The sequence below is a fragment of the Salmo trutta genome, chromosome 12 (genome assembly GCF_901001165.1).
Source record: "Salmo trutta chromosome 12, fSalTru1.1, whole genome shotgun sequence".
Lineage (NCBI taxonomy): Eukaryota > Metazoa > Chordata > Actinopteri > Salmoniformes > Salmonidae > Salmo > Salmo trutta.
In genome coordinates, this window is record NC_042968.1 from 16,433,176 (window position 1) to 16,454,184 (window position 21,009).

At 42.0% G+C, this 21,009-nt stretch overlaps 2 pseudogenes; both read left to right on the forward strand.

Moving 5' to 3' along the window:
* The first annotated feature begins 1,033 nt into the window (after window positions 1-1,033).
* On the forward strand, window positions 1,034-2,938 carry LOC115203023 (UDP-glucuronosyltransferase 2A1 pseudogene; annotated as a pseudogene).
* A 14,709-nt stretch (window positions 2,939-17,647) lies between these two features.
* On the forward strand, window positions 17,648-19,275 carry LOC115203024 (UDP-glucuronosyltransferase 2A2 pseudogene; annotated as a pseudogene).
* Window positions 19,276-21,009: the final 1,734 nt, after the last annotated feature.

The following is a 21,009-nucleotide window of genomic DNA, read 5'->3' on the forward strand; positions in this document are numbered from 1 at the left end:
ATTACCCTTACATTGCTCTTTTATAATTTATTCAAATAATGGCCAAAACGTAGTTAACTGGGCCCTAGGTTGGTAAAATACAAAATAAAATACAATTTTTTTTGACAGTGGCTACATTCTCAGAAAAGCAATATTACATAACAAGATCAAGCAAGAGTTTAATTATAATCCTCTTGAATAAGCTTCACTAAAGAATTCAGCTGTGAATGCTCTTGTATGAGCAAAAACTACAACTGTTTGGCTTGTGGGATACAGTTAATTTAGCAGACAAATCATTGTTACAGTGAATTCATTTTCCTACTTTCCAGCTTCTAAGACCATCTCTTTGCATTAGAGAGGTGTCTTGAGATGAGCTTTTAAGTCTGTGAGTCTATTAGAAGCTGGGAGACTTAGTTGGGGACTTAAAAACTTCTTCAGGATTGGTGGGTCCCCTGCGGGACGGTTGAGCTAACGTAGGCTAATGTGATTAGCATGAGGTTGTAAGGAACAAGAACATTTCCCAGGACATAGACATATCTGATATTGGCAGAAAGCTTACATTCTTGTTACTCTAACTGCACTTTCCAATTTACAGTAGCTATTACAGTGAAATAATACCATACTATTGTTTGAGGAGAGTGGACAGTTTTGAACATGAAAAGTTATTAATAAACAAATTAGGCACATTTGGGCAGTTTTGATACAACACTTTGAACAGAAATGCAATGGTTCAACAGATCAGTCTGAAACTTTGCACATACACTGCTGCCATCTAGTGGCCACAATCTAAATTACACCTGAGCTGGAATAATACATTATGGCCTTTCTCTTGCATTTCAAAGATGATAGTACAAAACAATACAAAAAACGGTTGTTTTTTTCTTTGTATTATCTTTTACCAGATGTGTTATAATGTGTTATATTCTCCTACATTCCTTTCACATTTCCACAAAATTCAAAGTGTTTCCTTTCAAATGGTACCAAAAAATGCATATCCTTGCTTCAGAGCCTGAGCTACATACAGGCAGTTAGATTTGGATATGTCATTTTAGGCGAAAATGGAAAAAAAGGGTCCGATCCTCTTAAGTCGGTCAGAGTCCACCTGATGCAACAACAAGAGTTGTTGTTTTGCATTCTGTTCAACCTGCCGTCTGATTTCTCCTATCATTCAGATGAAAGATGGCAAGCTACAATGGAAGCATAAGCTCATACCTTCTCATATCTTTACTGGTTGCTTCTTGGAGAATCTACGATGGTGGGAAAATTCTGGTATTTCCCTTAGAAGGTAGCCACTGGGTGAACATGGACATTCTGATCAAGGCTCTTCACTCTCAGGGACACACCATCACAGTAGTACGGACAACTCAAAGTTGGTATATTAAAGAAGAGTCTCTACATTACAGTTCTATTACAATACCTGTCATTGATGGTGTGGAATTTGAGGAATTTGTAAAGCCAATCGTAAAGAAAGTAATTGATATAGAAAGAGGAACGAGCTCTGTATTAAACTTTATACATTTGCAAATTGAGATGTTCTCTGCAATGTCTAAGGTTCATGGACTGGAATGTGACATGGCAACTGCTGTATTGGAAGACAAGGATTTAATGAAGACCCTGGAGGAGAACCAGTATGACCTGGTGCTTACTGACCCAGCATGGGGGACCGGTATTTTGGTGGCTCACTATCTTCAGCTACCTCTAGTCTACAATGTACGGTGGATAACCAGTGGAGAGGGACATTTAGCAATTGCGCCATCCCCCATGTCTTATATTCCAATGACTGGATCAGGGCTCTCACACAAAATGACCTTCACAGAGAGAGTAAAGAATATACTTTTCTATTTGCTTTGGGAAGTTCAGTACAGACTTGTAATCCGGCCACATTACCAGGCTGTTTGTGATGAGTTTTTCCAACCAGGTGTGGACTTCTATGAGTTATTACAGGGGGCTGATTTATGGCTCATGAGAGTTGACTTCGTGTTTGAGTTCCCTCGTCCCACCATGCCTAATGTTATCTATATGGCAGGGTTCCAATGTAAACCTGCCAAGCCTCTTCCCCAAGAACTAGAGGAGTTTGTTCAGAGTTCTGGGGAGCATGGAGTCATTATCATGTCTTTGGGGACTTTTGTGTCTGAGTTTCCAAATGATATAGCTGGTGTGATAGCTGCTGCTTTTGCCCAGCTGCCTCAGAAGGTAATCTGGAGACACAAAGGAGAAAGGCCAGCTACTCTGGGCAACAATACCTTACTAGTTGAATGGATGCCGCAAAATGATCTGTTAGGACATCCAAGGACAAGGCTGTTTGTAGCTCATGGAGGAACAAATGGGGTTCAAGAGGCTATTTACCATGGAATTCCTGTTGTGGGTCTACCTCTGTTTTTTGATCAATATGACAACCTGCTTCGTCTGAAAGAGAGAGGAGGAGCGAAGCTTTTATCCATGGCAACAGTAGACAAGAACAGTAACTTCCTGGAGGCCTTGCAGGAAGTTCTGGATGAGCCGTCCTACAGGATGAAAATGCAGAGACTCTCCAGGCTACACAGGGACGTGCCAATGGAGCCCCTGGACACTGCCCTCTTCTGGATTGAGTTTGTCATGAGACACAAAGGTGCTGCTCACCTGCGTACAGAGTCCTACAGAATGCCTTGGTACTCCTACCACTCTGTAGATGTTGTCCTGATATTGTTGGCTGTTGTGTCAGTGCTTATTCTTCTTCTTGTTGCAATAGTCAGATATTTAAGCATTAGAAGTTGCTTGAAAAGAAAGATTAAAAGTGAATGAACAGATCCAATTCTCCACATTCTGGTGCACACAAATAATAGGATACGTATGAATTAAAGCTGTAATATGTAGCTTTTAGGGTGAACCAACAAAATTCACATAGATATGTGTGTTATAGATCTGTCGTTCTCATTGAAAGCAAGTCTAAGATGCCCTAGATATATTCTATGTGTGCTATTTCTATGATTCCCATGTTTAAGTTTAGTTTTTGCGTATTTTGCTTTTGGTTTTGTACACTAGCTTCAAACAGCTGAAAATGCAATATTATTGGTTAAGGAAATATATATTTCACAATGCTTTAGATGGTACAATGATTATTTACACTAAACGTGCTTGATTTGTCACATAAACTGAAATTAGGCGAACTATTACAATTTTATCAACCAGGAAATGGCAGAGCGATTTCTGCATAGTGCATCTTTGAATCATGAAAATGTATAATGTTGAATTGATGCCAACATAATGAAATGTTAATGTGTAATTTAGTGTGGAATATATTTGTTCATCAAGTATTTCCAGTTGGTTGTGCATTTTGTGATTCAATGCCACACTGCAAACATTTACGGTAAGTGTTAAATTCACAGTGTTAAAGTTTTTTTTTTGTTACTCTGTGTAGTGTAACAAAAATTAAATACAATCCTGCCCATCATTATCACATTTCCCACCATGATCTATTGCAGGTTGATGTTTAGAATTGTTTGTTTCAATATCTGTGCTTTTGCATGTACATTGATTGATTTATTGATTTCATGCCACAGAAAGATACATACTTTGCCAACCAGCATAATGTGATTTGCAGGCCTGATGTGGCTTGAAAGCCAAGAATTTCAGACCGCTGTGTTAGGGAGAAACTAGGCCATAACATATATGTAATGTATTGTCATAAAGGGTTTAATCTTAATTTAATGATAACAATTAGGCACTCACTTCGTGAAGGCTACAGGACTGGAAGTGAATGAACGAATGCAACAACCTCTGTCTCTAACAAACACAGTCATGTGTGGTAACTCGATCATTCCCTCAAAAGGCACACTGGTAAATATACAAATAAGGCTTTACACCCTACAGTGTTTAAATATAATAAACTGCGAGAGTAAAAACTTTCAAAACTGTTATTTTAACACCAGTTAAGTTGGACTCATATATATTATGATATAGTACAATGTACAATCTCCGAGTTCAATGTACACTGGTGATTTTGCTGTGTACAGCTGAAATTGACAACCTCATATCCTTAAATAATAACAATGTATGCCATTTAGCAGATTATTTTATCCAAAGTCACTTACAGTCATGCGTGCATACATTTTTTGTATATATTGGTGGCCCCAGCTCTCACACAACAATATTGTATATGGCAAACATTTACAAATTGGTGAAAGTCCACATACATAAAAACATTGTGCTCACACAGATTAACTCATTGAACTCTCCCTCTCATCATGGGATTCTATGTTAATGATTTCATCTGTCAAATAATTGAAATGGGTAGGTCTGTTTATGTGTTTAAACAGAAACAATGTAAATGTTAACAAGCCCACTAAAGTACACTGAGTGTACAAAACATTAGGAGCACCTTCCTAATATTGAGTTGCCATTTTGCCTCAGAATAGCCTCAATTTGTAAGGGGATGGACTCTACAAGGTGTCGAAAGCATTCCACAGTTGACTCCAATGCAGTTGTGTCAAGTTGGCTGGACATACTTTGGATGGTGGACCATTCTTGAAACAGTTGAACGTGAAAATCAAACCGGTGCACCCGAATCCTACTACCATACCCCGTTCAAAGGCACTTAAATCTTTTGTCTTGCCCATTCACCCTATGAATGGCATACATACACAATCCATGTCTCAATTCTCTCAAGGCTTCAAAGTCCTTATTTAACCTGTCTCTTCCCCTACATCTACTCTGATTGAAGTGGATTTAACAAATTACATCAATAAGGGATCATAGCTTTCACCTCAATTCACCTGGTCAGTCGATATCAAGGAAATAGCAGCTGTTTCTAATGTTTTGTACACTTAAGTGGGCTCCTGAGTGGCGCAGCGGTCTAAGGCACTGCATCTCAGTGCAAGAGGTATCTCTACAGTCCCTGATTCAAATCCAGGCTGTATCACATCCGGCTGTGATTGGGAGTCCCATAGGGCGGTGCATAATTGTCCCAGCGTTGCCAGGGTAGGCCGTCATTGTAAATAAGAATTTGTTCTTAACTGACTTGCCTAGTTAAAAAAAATAAGAAGTGTATATTCTTAATGATATCCTATCCCTGGAGGAGAGCCAGTTAGACCTGGTGCTTACTGACCCAGCATGGGGGAGCATGTATTTTGGTGGCTCATGATCTTCAGCTACCTCTAGTCTACAATGTACGGTGGCTAAACAGTGGAGATGGACATTTGGCCATTGCGCCATCCTCCATGTCTTATATTCCAATGACTGGATCATGGCTCTCACACAAAATTACTTTCACAGATAGAATAAAGATTTAGTAAAGAATATGCTTTTCTATTTTCTTTGGGAAGCTCAGGGCAGATTTTTAATTCAGCCACATTACCAAAATGTTTGTAATGGGTTTGTCCAACCAGGTGTGGACTTCAATGAGTTATTACAGGGGGCTGGTCTTTGACTCATGAGAGTTGACTTTGTGTTTGAGTTCCCTCGCCCCAACATGCCTAATTGTATCTATAGAGGGTTCCAATTTATGGTAGGGTTCCAATTCTCCCTGTCGTGTGGGGTAGAAAAGCATGAGGTAGTTCTATATAGGCAATTCTGAGAGGGTTTCATTGACATGTTTGGACCAGAAAATCTTGTTGTTTGACTTTGTGAAATGTGTCTGCAATGTTAAACAAAATGTAATATCATACATCCATATTATATTATACATCCATAGTAATATTATACATCCATATTATATTATACATCCATATTATACTATACATCCATATTATATTATACATCCATATTATACTATACATCCATAGTAATATTATACATCCATATTATATTATACATCCATATTATACTATACATCCATATCATATTATACATCCATATTATACTATACATCCAGAGTAATATTATACATCCATATTATAATCATATTCACTCAATCAGTTTTGAGTAACCATCACTGTGACTTTAACAAATCGAAAGGTTCAAATAAAAGCAGTACTTTGATATTTACTTAAAACTTATAAACCAACATGCCACACAAAAGCCAAAGTAAGCTATACATTTGACATGTAAGTAACATTTCACTACAACTTACCTCCAGACTGAATAAGGTAATAATAATTATGTTAAGTTAATGTTCATAGGCAAGGATGTAATGTATTGTGAGATATTGTTTACATACTGTATCAAATGTGAATCTAAAATGTTTACCTTTATTTAACTAGGCAAGTCTTAACAATGACGGCCAAGGATTACCTGCCTTGTTCAGGGGCAGAACGACAGATTTTTACGTTGTCAGCTCAGGGATTTGATTTTGTAACCTTCCTGATACTAGTCCAACGCTCCAAACATTAAGCTAACAGCCTAGTGGTTAGAGAAGAATTAAGTTTAATCTTCATTGTCTCAAACTCTCAAAACCCTATAGAGAATGAATTATGCACTATTGAGAACAGCTTTTTTGGTCTTTCATGATTTATATCACATCAATTGGTTGCATACGCATATTTAGCAGATATGATCGCGGGTGTAGCGAAATGCTTGTACATAAATGAGAATATATAGTCAGCTAACTGACTATATGTCAAAATCCGTTCAACGTGTGATACAAACTGAATATGATTTCCTATCTCTGTTTGTTTTATACTTCAGATAAATTATAACATACATTGGAAGCATGACTTGTGCCTATTGATAATTCTGTTGATTATGTGTGGTTCAGTTTGCCATGGTGGGAAGTTGCTGGTCTTTCCGGGGGAGGGAAGTCACTGGGTAAACATGGACATTCTGATCAAGGCTCTTCACTCTCAGGGACACATCATCACAGTGGTACGAATGACAAAAAGTTGGTACATCAAACAAGAGTCGTCCTACTACAGTTCTATAACAATACCTGTCCCTGATGCTATTGATGAGGAATTTGTAAAGCCAATCATAAAGAAAGTAATTGATATAGAGAGAGGAACAATCTCTGTATTAAACGTTTTACATTTGCCAATGGTGCATTCAATCTGGTACATTAAAACAAAAAGCAGATTTACCTAGCTTTGGAGACCCTAGGAACCTCAACAGTTAACCAATCCTGTGAACGGGTTAGGCAACTCAGGTGTCTATACTTCAACAGCAAAGTTAGATGGGAAGTTTATGAAGTAGGGCCTTGTAAACATCAAGGGAGTAATGTAGAGATCTACGGGTCTTTAGCAACGTTCAGCCAACCTTGTGATACAGGATACAGTGATGAATATCAAAACAGTCACCTGTAACAAAACCAAGTGCATTATGGTAGATGGCATCCAAAGGGTGAAGAGAAGTAGCAGCTGCACTTTGATAAATAATACCACCATAATCAAGATCAGATCAAAAGGTTGACTGAATAATCTGCTTCTTACTGCTTAGAGAAAGACACCATCTGTTTCTGTAGAAAAAGACAACTTTTAATCTTAGCTTCTTAACCAGCTCATCTACTTGTTCTTTTAATGTCAAATCCATACATATCCAAATGCCTAAGTATTTATATCCGGGAACACATTCGATTGGAGAATGAGTGAACATGTAGTTTATATGTAACATTCTTATGAGAGTTTAAAAACAACATGTAGGTTAAAGTCCACAAACACAGAAACATTGATTCACTCAGATGAGTTTATTGAACTCTCACTCTCATTAAGAGATTTTCTGTTCAGGGTTACAAGGTCTGTCAAATAATTGAGTCTACAGTGTATGGTGGGTAACAGTGGAGAGGGACATTTAACTTTTGCGCCATCATCAATGTCGTACAATTCAATAACTTTATCAGGGCACTCAAACAAAATGACCTTCACAGAGAGAGTAAAGAATATGCTTTTCTATTTGCTGTTTACTGTTTAGGACAGGTTGACTCTCCAGCCACATTACCAGGCTGTTTGTGATGAGTTGTTCCAACCAGGTTTGGACTTCTATGCGTTATTACAGGGGGCTGATCTATGGCTCATGAGAGATGACTTTGTGTTTAAGCTCCCTCCCACCATGCATAATGTTATCTATATGGCAAGGTTCCAATTTATACAATTCTCCCTATCTTGTGGGGTAGAATTAAACATGAGTTAGATCTATATTTGCAATCAGTGATGCAGTTTAAGATTAGGGAGCTACATTTCTTTGTTGACGTGCATGGCTTTATTTCTATTACAGCATATTGGATGACTTACTCACATTCTATTGACCCAGTTCAACGTAACATACTTTATGCAAGATCATACCCTTTTAAGACATGCTGATCTCCACTGTTATTGGCAATGGTGAGAGGTTAGCATGTCTTGAGGTATGATCTTTGTCCCTGTGTAACTTTCTTACTCATCATTATTCACGATTCATTCAGGATAATTTTAGTCATCCTAGGCAGACGGGTTGATTTCCACATTAACAATGTTCCAGTGATGTTGCACTAGTTCTGGGATTTCCCAGGCTGCAACCTGGTCTCAGAGCATTTTGTATTATTCTGTACATAAACCGAGACAGTCCATTTAGTATGATATGTTAGGTTTTGTATGGCATGCATTCATTTGTGGATGTCCATCATCTATTTCGGATGATATGTTACGAATTTGTCCAATATTTTATACGTTTGCAAGCGTATGACATGTTACGAATTCCAATTTGTTGTATCTCCCATCTCCACAGAGGAACTCTAGAGCTCTGTCAGAGCGACCATCGGGTTCTTGGTCACCTCCATGACCAAGGCCCTTCTTCCCCGATTGCTCAGTTTGGCCGGGCGGCCAGCTCTAGGAAGTGTCTTGGTGATTCTAAACTTCATCCATTTAAGAATGATGGAGGCCACTGTGTTCTTGGGAACCTTCAATGCTGTAATAAATGTGTGGTATCCTTCCCCAGATCTGTGCCGTGACACAATCCTGTCTCGGAGCTTTACAGACAATTCCTTCGACCTCATGACTTGGTTTTTGCTCTGACATGCATTGTCAACTGTGGGACCTTATGTAGACAGGTGTGTGTCTTCCAAATCATGTCCAATCAATTGAATTTACCACAGGTGGACTCAAAGTTGTAGAAACGTCTCAAGGATGATTCATGGAAATAGGATGCACCTGAGCTCAATTTTGAGTCTCACAGCAAAGGGTATGAATACTTATGTGAATAAGTTATTTTATGTTTTTTATTGTTAATAAGTTAGCAAACATTTCAAAAAACCTGTTTTCACTTTGTCAGTATGGGGTATTTTGTGTAGCTTGTTGAGGATTTATTTTATTTAATCCATTGTCACGGTTGTCGTATGATGAAGGAGCGGACCAAAGCGCAGCGTGTGTATCGTTCCACATTTTCTTTTTTAAACTGTGAAACTATGCAATACATACAATATAACCTAAAGAACAAAAACAACAAACCGTTACGAAGAGGTGAAACATACACTAACTCAAAAACAATCTCCCACAACCCAGGTGGGAGAAACAACTATTTAAGTATGATCTCCAATTAGAAACAATGATGACCAGCTGCCTCTAATTGGAGATCATCCCAAAAAAGCCCAACATAGAAATACAAAAACTAGAACATAACAACATAGAAAATATAAACTAGATTTTTTAAAAACCTGTCACGCCCTGACCTACTCTACCATAGAAAATAACAGCTTTCTATGGTCAGGACGTGACATCCATTTTAGAATATGGCTGTAAAGCAGGGGTGGGCAACTCCAGTCCTCGAGGGCCTGATTGGTGTCACACTTTTTCTCCATTCCTAGCAAACACAGCTGATTAATCAAATTGCATTCTAAACTGAAGATCATGATTAGTTGATTATTGGAGTCAGGTGTGTTGGCTGGAGCTGGGGCAAAACTGTGACACCAATGAGGCCCTCGAGGACTGGAATTGCCCGCCCCTGATGTAAAGTAACAAAATTTGGAAAAAGTCAAGGGGTGTGAATACTTTCCGAAGTCACTGTATACAGAGCCTTGTAAAAGTATTCATACTGTCATGTCCTGACCAGTAAAAGGGGTTAATTGTCATTGTAGTTTGGTCAGGGCGTGGCAGCGGGTGTTTGTTTTGTGTGTTTTGGGGTTTTTGATTTATGTTCTATATTTTCTATTTCTATGTTTATTCTAGTTGTCTAATTCTATGTTGTGTTTTTCAATGACCTCCAATTAGAGTCAGCTGGTTGTCATTGTCTCTAATTGGAGGCCATTTTTAAGTGTGTTCGTTTTCACTTGTGTGTGTGGGTGGTTGTTTCCTGTATAGTCTGTGCATCTTACGGGACTGTTTCCGTCGTTTGTTTTGTTTAAGTGTTCCTTCTCTTTAATAAAGTAAAGAAGATGATCAATATACCCGCTGCATTTTGGTCCACTCCTTACGACGCCTGTTACAGAACCACCCACCAAAGAAGGACCAAGCAGCGGAGGAAGGAGCAGCAGGAGAGCTACTTGGAGTCGTGGACATGGGAGGAAATATTGGATGGAAAGGGACCCTGGAGGCAGGCTGGGGAGTACCGGCGACCGAGGGAGGAACTGGAGGCAGCTAAGGCAGAATGACAGAGGCATTATATCCATCATTTCAGGAGGTGAGGACGCAGCCCCCCCCAAGAAAATTGGGGGGGTACACGGGTAATTTGGCTGGGCCAAGGGTTAGCCCTGAGCCATCTCCCCGTGCTTATTATGGGAAGCGTTTGACGTGGAGAGCACCGTGCTATGAGGTAGTGCTCAAAGTCTCGCCCATCCGCACGCACAGTCCGGTGCGGTCGAAACCAGCCCCCCGCAAGTGCCGTGCTAGAGTGGGCATCCAGCCAGGGAGAGGTGCGCCGGCGCAGCACATCTGGCCACCAGTGCGTCTCCTAGGCCCAGGCAACCCTACGCCTGCTCTACGCACAGCCATCATTCCTCAGCACAGCCCAGTTCGCCCTGTGCCAGCACTTCGCACGTGCAGGGCTATAGTGACTACTCAGCCAGGATGGGTTGTGCAGGCTGTGCGCTCCAGACCTCCAGTGCGTTTTCAAGACCCAGTGTATCCTGTTCCTGCTCCTCGCACTAGCCCTGGGGTGCGTGTTACTGTTCTGGCGCCTCCAAAGCCAGCCCCACGCATCAGGCCTCTAGTGCACCTGCCCAGTCCAGTATGTGCTGTTCCTGCTCCTCGCACTAGCCCTGAGGTGCGTGTCAAGAGTCTGGCGCCTTCAAAACCAGCCCCACGCATCAGGCCTTCAGTGCACAGGCCCAGTCCAGAGCTTCAGGTGACAGTTCCCGGTCCAGAGCTTCCGGCGACAGTTCCCCGTCCAGAGATTCCGGCGACAGTTCCCCGTCCAGAGCGTCCGGCGACAGTTCCCCGTCCAGAGCTTCCGGCGACAGTTCCCCATCCAGTGCTTCCGGCGATGTCCTACAGTCCGGAACCGACAGAGACGGCCTACAGTCCGGAACCGGCAGAGACGGCCCACAGTCCGGAGCCTGCAGAGACGGCCCACGGTCCGGAGCCTGCAGAGACGGCCCACGATCCGGAGCCTGCAGAGACGGCCCACGGTCCGGAGCCTGCAGAGACGGCCCACGGTCCGGAGCCTGCAGAGACGGCCCACGGTCCGGAGCCTGAAGAGACGGCCCACGGTCCGGAGCCTGAAGAGACGGCCCACGGTCCGGAGCCTGCAGAGACGGCCCACGGTCCGGAGCCTGCAGAGACGGCCCACGGTCCGGAGCGTGCAGAGACGACCCACAGTCCGGAGCCTGCAGAGACGCTCCTCGGCCCAAGTTCTCCAGCGACGCACCTCGGCCCGAGTTCTCCAGCGACGCACCTCAGCCTGAGGTCTCCAGCGACGCACCTCAGCCCAGAGCCTTCAGCAGTGGTCTACAGCCCTGAGCCTTCAGCGGGGGTGGGCAGGTTAGAATGGGGACTAAGCCCGGAGCCAGAGCCACCTCCGTAGTTGGAGAATTGGGGGGGGGGTGCAGCACGGAAGCCGTCGTTGACGGTGGCCACCCTCCCTTCCCTCCCTTTAAGTTTGGGGTTATTTTTGTGCGGTTTTTGTGTTTGAGGTGCACCTTTTGGGGGGGGGGGGTATTGTCACATCCTGACCAGTAAAGGGGTTAATTGTCATTGTAGTTTGGTCAGGGTGTGGCAGGGGGTGTTTGTTTTGTGTGTTTCGGGGTTTTGATTTATGTTCTATATTTTCTATTTCTATGTTTATTCTAGTTTTCTAATTCTATGTTGTGTTTTTCAATGACCTCCAATTAGAGGCAGCTGGTTGTTGTTGTCTCTAATTGGAGGCCATTTTTAAGTGTGTTCATTTTCACTTGCGTTTGTGGGTGGTTGTTTCCTGTATAGTCTGTGCACCTTACGGGACTGTTTTCGTCGTTTGTTTTGTTTAAGTGTTTTTTCCTTCAATAAATAAGAAGATGATCAATATACCCGCTGCATTTTGGTCCACTCCTTACGATGCCTGTTACATACCACTTGGATTTCTTCCCATTTTATTGTGTTACAAAGTGGGATTGAAATGAACACTCTACACAAAATACTCTGTAACGTCACAGTGGAAGAAAAATTCTTAAACTTTTTCAAGATGAATAAAAATGTAATAACTAAAATATAGTCTTTGCATAAGTATTCAGCTCCCTGAGTTAATACATGTTAGAAACACCTTTGGCATCGATTACAGCTCTGAGTCTTCTTGGGTAAGTCTCTAAGACCGTTGCACACCTGGATTGTGCAATATTTGCCCACTATTATTTTCAAAATCCTTCAAGCTCTTACAAGATGTTGGGCATTTTCAAAACTTGCCATAGATTTTCAAGCAGATTTAAGCCAAAACTGTAACTTGGCCATTCAGGAACATTCACTGTCTGGCCTTGTGTTTTAGGTTATTGTCCTGCTGAAAGGTGACTTCCTTGCCCAGTCGCTGCTGTAAAGCAGACTGAAGCAGGTTTTCCTCTAAGATTTTGCGTGTGCTTAGCTCCATAACGTTTCATTGTATACTGAAAAACTCCCTATTTGCTGATGTCAAGTATGCCCATACTATGATGCAGCCACCACCATGTTTGAAAATAAGGAGGCAGTTACTGTGTTGCGTTGGATTTGCCCCAAACATTATGCTATGCATTTAGGCCAAAAGGTGTATTCCTTTGCTGTGTTTTTTTTTGCAGTATTACTTTAGTGCCTTACTGTATTATCCTACTTTTATTTACTACACCGCCCGCGACATCCCAGCCATCAGCTCTTAGCGTTGCTGCAGTACCCCCCCACCCCCCCACCCCATTCCCGCTTCTCCCGAAGTTCACTCCCACTGTCCTGGTAGCTATGGTGATGTGTGTGTTTATATGGGAATATCCAAATGTGAAACATTAATACAAATTAATCTGCCAATTAAATGATTGTATTTTTTTCATGTTTGTGTGTGAAGAAGACGATTAATGTCAGCTAGCTACTACTAGTGGATATAGTTTTAGCTAAAAGTAATCTATAGAGATTTGAAACAATTTGCTACCATGTCTAAGAAACACAAACTATCAGGAAGAAAATATTAAAAAACTATGAGAAAGGAGGCACAATCTCTAAACCAAAGAAATTCGCTGGTGAAATGTATCAGCGTGCAGCAATGTCCATCAGCCGGCGTGGAGAATGACACGCCTAGGAGGACAGGCCATTCATTCGCCGAGAACTACGAGCCCCCGTTCGATGATTCTAGCAGCGAAGAGGGCAAACCGGAGGAGTCCGAGCCATGCACTTCCACCGATGACGAAAGCTCTCTGGCTGGACAAGAACACCTGGTCGCACCAGGCCTAGCCACACCTCCAAACAATGCCGGCGAAGACCCTTCTATCTTGGACACAGACTCAGATTCGTCGCTCCCCGTCCCGGATGACAGTGGTGGTGCTGCTGCTAAATCCGACTCCCAGACCAAAAACATTAAAGATCCCGGTTAGTGGCCAAAATATAGGAATGGATCTTTACGGGATATATTAGTGCAGGCTGGGCCACATCAGGATAAGGAGGGGAATTTCCCAAGAGATGAGGGGCAACGAAAGTTTTCGGTGGCCCACTACAATAGAAGGATGGCGAACGGGGAGAGAGTGGAGAGACCAAGGCGTATATATTCCAAGCAAAACGATGCAGCCTTCTGTTTTTGCTGTAAACTTTTCTCACACGAGTGCACATCTGCTCTGGTCAGGGATGGAAGCAGGGACTGGAACAATCTGTGCCACCTACTCAACTCGTATGAGAAGTCGCATGACCACCTAGATAGTTTCCAGAGGTGGAAGGTTCTGGAGATCAGGCTGGTGTCCAAGCAAACTCAGATGATTTGATTCCAGGACCATGGACAGCTTCGGAGAGAAAACATCGCTGACTGCAATGCAGCACCACAGCAGAGGAAAGAGGCCACTCTAGCTGGATAAATAAATGTTTGAAACAGATGATGGACAATCAAATTCAATATGTAACTAAACGAAATCCGTTAAGGCTGGGTCATTGACATAAAGCTTTTTTTACCCTGCTCCAGCGAAACGAGGCCCGCCATGCATTTATGACAGCAGTTGTTTCCAAAGGTCAAATGATTTTACTCTGTTTTACAGTTCTACAGAAATATTGAAATACATGTCAAATACGGTATATAAAAGTGTTATTTTTATTGTTGTAATTGTAACAATTATGGGGTTGTGCCATGTGTGATAACAGGTGGGATATTATTAATAAGAAACTCGTTTTCCTACTATAGGTAGTAGGTTGCATAGTGATAGCAACATTGTAACTCTCCGATGCAGGGGTTAAATATAATTGGAGCTTATTTCTTCATCTTCCAATAAATAAGCGGTAATCCTACCTGTTTCACAGACACAATTATCAAATCCATAGATGTCGGTATAGCTAAATACTAAAATACGGTCGCATGCACCGATTAAAAACCCCCATGTCTTGGAAAGGCTTGGTGTGTTTGACTAAAACCAGGGCTCGAATTGAGTGAGGGTATCACATACCCTTTGTTAATGAAAATGATATCTATTGTTTGCTTTATATTTTGAAATAAATACATAAAACGTATACAGATTATATCAAGCCTTCTATAACAATGCTTAACCCGGTGATGCCTTATGGTAGAATGAAGCTCCAAAGACGTGACTCCGATGCATTTCGGGATATGTTGAGTCCTCTCTATAACAATCTGAAGCTAAACTGCAGCCTATAATATTCATGGAGATAAAAAAAATAGACTTTACTATTCTGTCTTTATTAATTGAGCAATTCTCTTTCTGAAAGGAGGAGATGTTTGTTAAAACCCAGGCAGCTTTTAGGGAAGCACTTATGTTGTTGGGTTATACTGTACAGTGCCTTGCAAAAGTATTCATCCCCCTTGGCATTTGTCCTATTTTGTTGCATTACAATCTGTAATTTAAATGTATTTATATTTGGATTTAATGTAATGGACATACACAAAATAGTTTAAATTGGTGAAGTGAAATGGAAAAAATAACTTGTATCAAACATTTCTAATAAATAAATATGGAAAAGTGGTGCTTGAATATGTATTCACACCGTTTGCTATGAAGCCCCTAAACCAGATCTGGTGCAACCAATTTTCTTCAGAAGTCACATAATTAGTTAAATAAAGTCCACCTGTGTGCAATCTAAGTGTCACATGATCTGTCACATTATCTCAGTATATATGCACCTGTTCTGAAAGGCCCCAGAGTCTGCAACACCACTAAGCAAGGGGCACCACCAAGCAAGCGGCACCATGAAGACCAAGGAGCTCTCCAAACAGGTCAGGGACAAAGTTGTGGAGAAGTACAGATCAGGTTTGGGTTATAAAAAAAGATCAGAAACTTTGAACATCCCACAGAGCACCATTAAATCCATTATAAAAAAATGGAATGAATATGGCACCACAACAAACCTGCCAAGAGAGGGCGGCCCACCAAAACTCACAGACCAGGCAAGGAGGACATTATTCAGAGAGGCAACAAAGAGACCAAAGATAACCCTGAAGGAGCCGCAAAGCTCCACAGCGGAGATTGGAGTATCTGTCCGTAGGACCACTTTAAGCCGTACACTCCACAGAGCTGGGCTTTACGGAAGAGTGGCCAGAAAAAAAGCCATTGCTTAAAGATAGAAATAAGCAAACAAGTTTGGTTTTCGCCAAAAGGCATATGGGAGACTCTCCAAACATATGGAAGTAGGTGCTCTGGTCAGATGAGACTAAAATTGAGCTTTTTGGCCATCAAGGAAAACGCTATTTCTGGCGGAAACCCAACACCTCTCATCACCCCAAGAACCGAATCCCCACAGTGAAGCAGCATCATGCTGTGGGGATGTTTTTCATTGGCAGGGACTGGGAATCTAGTCAGAATTGAAGGAATGATGGATGGTTCTAAATACAGGGAAATTCTTGAGGGAAACCTGTTTCAGTCTTCCAGAGAATTAAGACTGGGACAGAGGTTCACTTTCCAGCAGGACAATACCCCTTAGCATACTGCTAAAGCAACACTTCAATGGTTTAAAGGGAAACATTTAAATGTCTTGGAATGGCCTAGTCAAAGCCCCGACATTAACCCAATTGAGAATCTGTGGTATGACTTAAAGGTTGCTGTACACCAGCTGAACCCATCCAACTTGAAGAAGCTGGAGCAGTTTTGAATTGAAGAATGGGCAAAAATCCCAGTGGCTAGATGTGCCAAGCTTATAGAGACATACCTCAAGAGACTTGCAGCTGTAATTGCTGCAAAAGGAGGCTCTACAAAGTATTGACTTCGGGGGTTGAATAGTTTTGCAAGCTCAAGTTTTCTGTTTTTTTTGTCTTATTTCTTGTTTGTTTCAAAATAAAAAATATTTTGCATCTTCAAATGATACAACCTCCCCCAAAAATTCATTTTAATTCCAGGTTGTAAGGCAACAAAATAGTAAAAGTGTCAAGGGGGTGAATACATTCGCAAGCCATTGTATAACGGACGAGTAGCCAGCAGTTGAAGCTTACAGTTTTCTGCGTCAGTAGAGCCTCTGTCTGGGTAGGAAAGGTAACTTTTGAAAGTGCCATGCTTTAATTGATAAGGATGTCTAAGATGTAATTATTTTTGTCTCACCTAGTGTGGCAGAATGTCCAGGGCATTGGTGATTTTATCAATGTAATCAGATTGAAAACATTAGGCTATGTTATTGACATTGAACTGATTATATAGCCTACTAACCAGATGTGTTAAAATTGTATTTAATTTGTAGCATAGGCCTATTATTTGGGCTGCTATTATGTTCTGTTCCACCAACCTTTAGCTGATAAAAATAGGGGGGGGCTGCAGAACATCTAGGATATTAATTTAAATTTCTTTGTTCTTTGGATGAAAACCGGAACGTAAGCCTTCAATTAAAAAAGCTCTGCATGTATGGATTCTGTCGTGACGTTGTTTGTTCACACTCACGACAGATTGTTGATTCGGAGCTACAATAATACAATGTTAACATGTAGCCTAACATTAGGATGTGAAATAGGTTTCATCTCTGCAAAATCTACAGAATTTGACAATTTCCTAACGTTCAAGGGACATTTATATCGGTGAAAAAAATATTTCTCTCTCCGAATGAATGATTATACTGTATTATGTAATCAACATTTTGTTGTGAAAAGTTTTTTAAACATTAAAGTATGAATATTGTGGATAGTGTAGGGACTTATTTGTAGAGTAAAAAAAATTAAGCTTCACAATCAAGCCTGTTTTAATTCTTCTCATGTCGAAACATAATTTTATTAGATTTATTTGATCTTATTTTTGTATATTTCAGGTAAATTTGATGCAGGTTTATGTGAATCAGCTAGTGAAGATGAGTCTCCCTGGTATCTTCATTGTCACCATGTTGACCCTCTCAATTCCTGCTGTCCATGGTGGGAAAGTCCTGGTGTTTCCTCAAGACGGCAGCAACTGGGTCAACATGAAGGTCATCATTGAAGCGCTGCATTCAAGAGGTCACAGTGTGTCAGTAGTAAGGCCATCAGACAGCTGGTACATCAAGGAAACCTCCCCTCACTACAGTTCAATCACAATTGATATTCCAGGTGGAGCTGATGAGGAATTCTTTCGCTCATTTGTGTCCAGACTAATACAGATAAAGAGAGAGGGAAAGTCTGCTTGGACTAGTTTTAGTTTGGAAATGGAGTTGAAGGACGCGTTTTCAGGTTTTTTGAAATTCACCGCAAAGTGTGTGAGATGATAATCAAAATGTTAGAGAATAAACAGTTGATGCAGTCTATTAGAGAAACCAAGTATGACTTGGTTCTGACAGACCCAGCTAATGGGGGAGGCGTTGTGCTGGCGCACTATTTAAATGTGCCCCTTGTTTTCAATGTTAGATGGACTATACGTGGTGAGGGTCATTTTGCTATTGCTCCCTCTCCGCTATCTTATGTTCCATTTCCTGTTGCAGAGTTAACAGACAAGATGAGTTTTTTTGAGCGAGTCCTTAACATCGTTGTTTATGTAACCAGGCAGTATCTGTACAGACAGACAATGGGACCTCATTATTCAGCTTTGGTTGCTTTGGTCCTGAGGTCGACTACTTCTCATTGTTTCAAGCTGCTGATTTATGGCTCATGAGAGTTGACTTTGTGTTTGAGTTCCCTCGTCCCACCATGCCTAATGTTATCTATATGGGAGGGTTCCAATGTAGACCTGCCAAGTCGCTTCCCCCAAAATTGGAATAGTTTGTTCAGAGTTCTGGGGTGCATGGAGTCATTATCATGTCTTTGGGGACTTTAATTGGACAACTTCCACATGATATATCTGATGAGATAGCTGCTGCTTTTTCCCAACTGCCTCAGAAGGTAATCTGGAGGTACAAAGGAGATAGGCCAGCTACTCTGGGTAACAACACCTTACTAGTTGACTGGATGCCTCAGGATGATTTTTTAGGACACCCTATGACAAGGCTGTTTGTAGCTCACGGAGGAACAAATGGGATTTTCGAGGCTATCTACCACGGTGTTCCAATAGTAGGCCTTCCTCTGGTGTTCGACCAACCTGACAATCTTTCTAGAATGAAAGTGAAGGGTGTAGCAAAGGTTGTGGATTTAGCAACACTAGACAGAAACATATTCTCCCAGGCCTTACAGGAAGTTCTGAATGAGCCGTCCTACAGGAGGAACATGCAGAGACTCTCCAGGCTACACAGGGACGTGCCAATGGAGCCCCTGGACACTGCCCTCTTCTGGGTTGAGTTTGTCATGAGACACAAAGGTGCTGCTCACCTGCATACAGAGTCCTACAGAATGCCCTGGTTCTCCTACCACTCTGTAGATGTAATGGTGTTTTTACTGGCAGTTGTGTCATTTACTCTGCTGATTACTGTTGCCTTCATCAGGTGTTTATGCTTCAGGATGTGTAGTAGACACAAAATTAAACATAAATGAAATTATTTGAGAAGGCCATTGTGTATTGGCTTGAATAGAAAAATACCAATGACAAATACAGTACAGCCCGCTAGCTGTCTAGAGCATATCGGACTGTTAGCTAATAGGCCCTTCGGCCAATTTCTCGGGCCACTATACCTATTTTGCCAATTGGCCTGGGCCTTTTACTCAACGAAGCCCTGCTTATCCATCACGACTGGACTACCGCTGTTATCTATCCAGGTTTTTTTTCCCCCCAACAGGCCCCTCCGTCGCGACGTCCACTGAATGCCCATCTGCTAGTTTGCTAGCCGTGGCCCGCTAGCTGTCTAGAGCATATTGGACTGTTAGCTGAATAGATCCATCGGCCAATTTCTTGGGCCACTATACCTATTTTGCCAATTGGACTTGGACCCCTCTGCGACTCGGGCGATCCCTACTAATCCATCATGACTGGTCTATCAACGTCACCGCACGAGGAGGCTAAAACAGACTTTCCTCTGTCGCGACGTCCCTCTAAGGCCCTTCTGCTAGCTTGCTAGCCCCGGCCTGCTAGCTGTCTGAATCGCCATGTCTCCAGCCAGCCCAACCACTCACCGGACCCCTATGATCACTCGGCTATGCATGCCTCTCCCTAATATCAATATGCCTTGTTCATTACTGTCCTGGTTAGTGATTGTCTTATTTCACTGTAGAGCCTCTAGCCCTGCTCAATATGCCTTAACCAACCATTTAGTTCCACCTCCCACATATGCGGTGACATCACCTGGTTTCAATGTCTCTAGAGACAATATCTCTCCCATCATTACTCAATGCCTAGGTTTACCTCCAATGTACTCACATCCTACCATACCTTTGTCTGTACATTATGCCTTGAATCTATTCTATTGCGCCCAGAAACCTGCTCCTTTTACTCTCTGTTCCGAACGTACTAGACGACCAGTTCTTATAGCCTTTAGCTGTACCCTTATCCTACCCCTCCTCTGTTTCTCTGGTGATGTAGAGGTTAACCCAGGCCCTGCAGTGCCTAGCTCCACTCCTATTCCCCAGGTGCTCTCATTTGTTGACTTGTGTAACCGTAAAAGCCTTGGTTTCATGCACGTTAACATTAGAAGCCTCCTCCCTAAGTTTGTTTTATTCACTGCTTTAACATACTCTGCCAACCCGGATGTCCTAGCCGTGTCTGAATCCTGGCTTAGGAAGACCACCAAAACCCCTGAAATTTCCATCCCTAACTATAACATTTTCCGACAAGATATAACTGCCAAAGGGGGCGGGGTGTTGCAATCTACTGCAGAGCTCTGTCTTACTATCCAGGTCTGTACCCAAACAATTCAAGCTTCTACTTTTAAAAATCCACCTTTCCAGAAACAAGTCTCTCACCGTTGCCACTTGCTATAGACCACCCTCTGCCCCCAGCTGTGCCCTGGACACTGTATGTGAATTGATTGCCCCCCATCTATCTTCAGAGTTTGTGTTGCTAGGTGACCTAAACTGGGACATACTTAACACACCGGCCATCCTACAATCTAAGCTTGATGCCCTCAATCTCACACAAATTATCAATGAACCCACCAGGTACAACCCCAAATCCGTAAATGCAGGCACCCTTATAGATATCATCCTAACCAACTTGCCCTCCAAATACACCTCTGCTGTTTTCAACCAAGATCTCACTGCCTCATTGCCTGCATCCGTAATGAGTCTGCGGTCAAACGACCACCCCTCATCACTGTCAAACGCTCCCTAAAACAC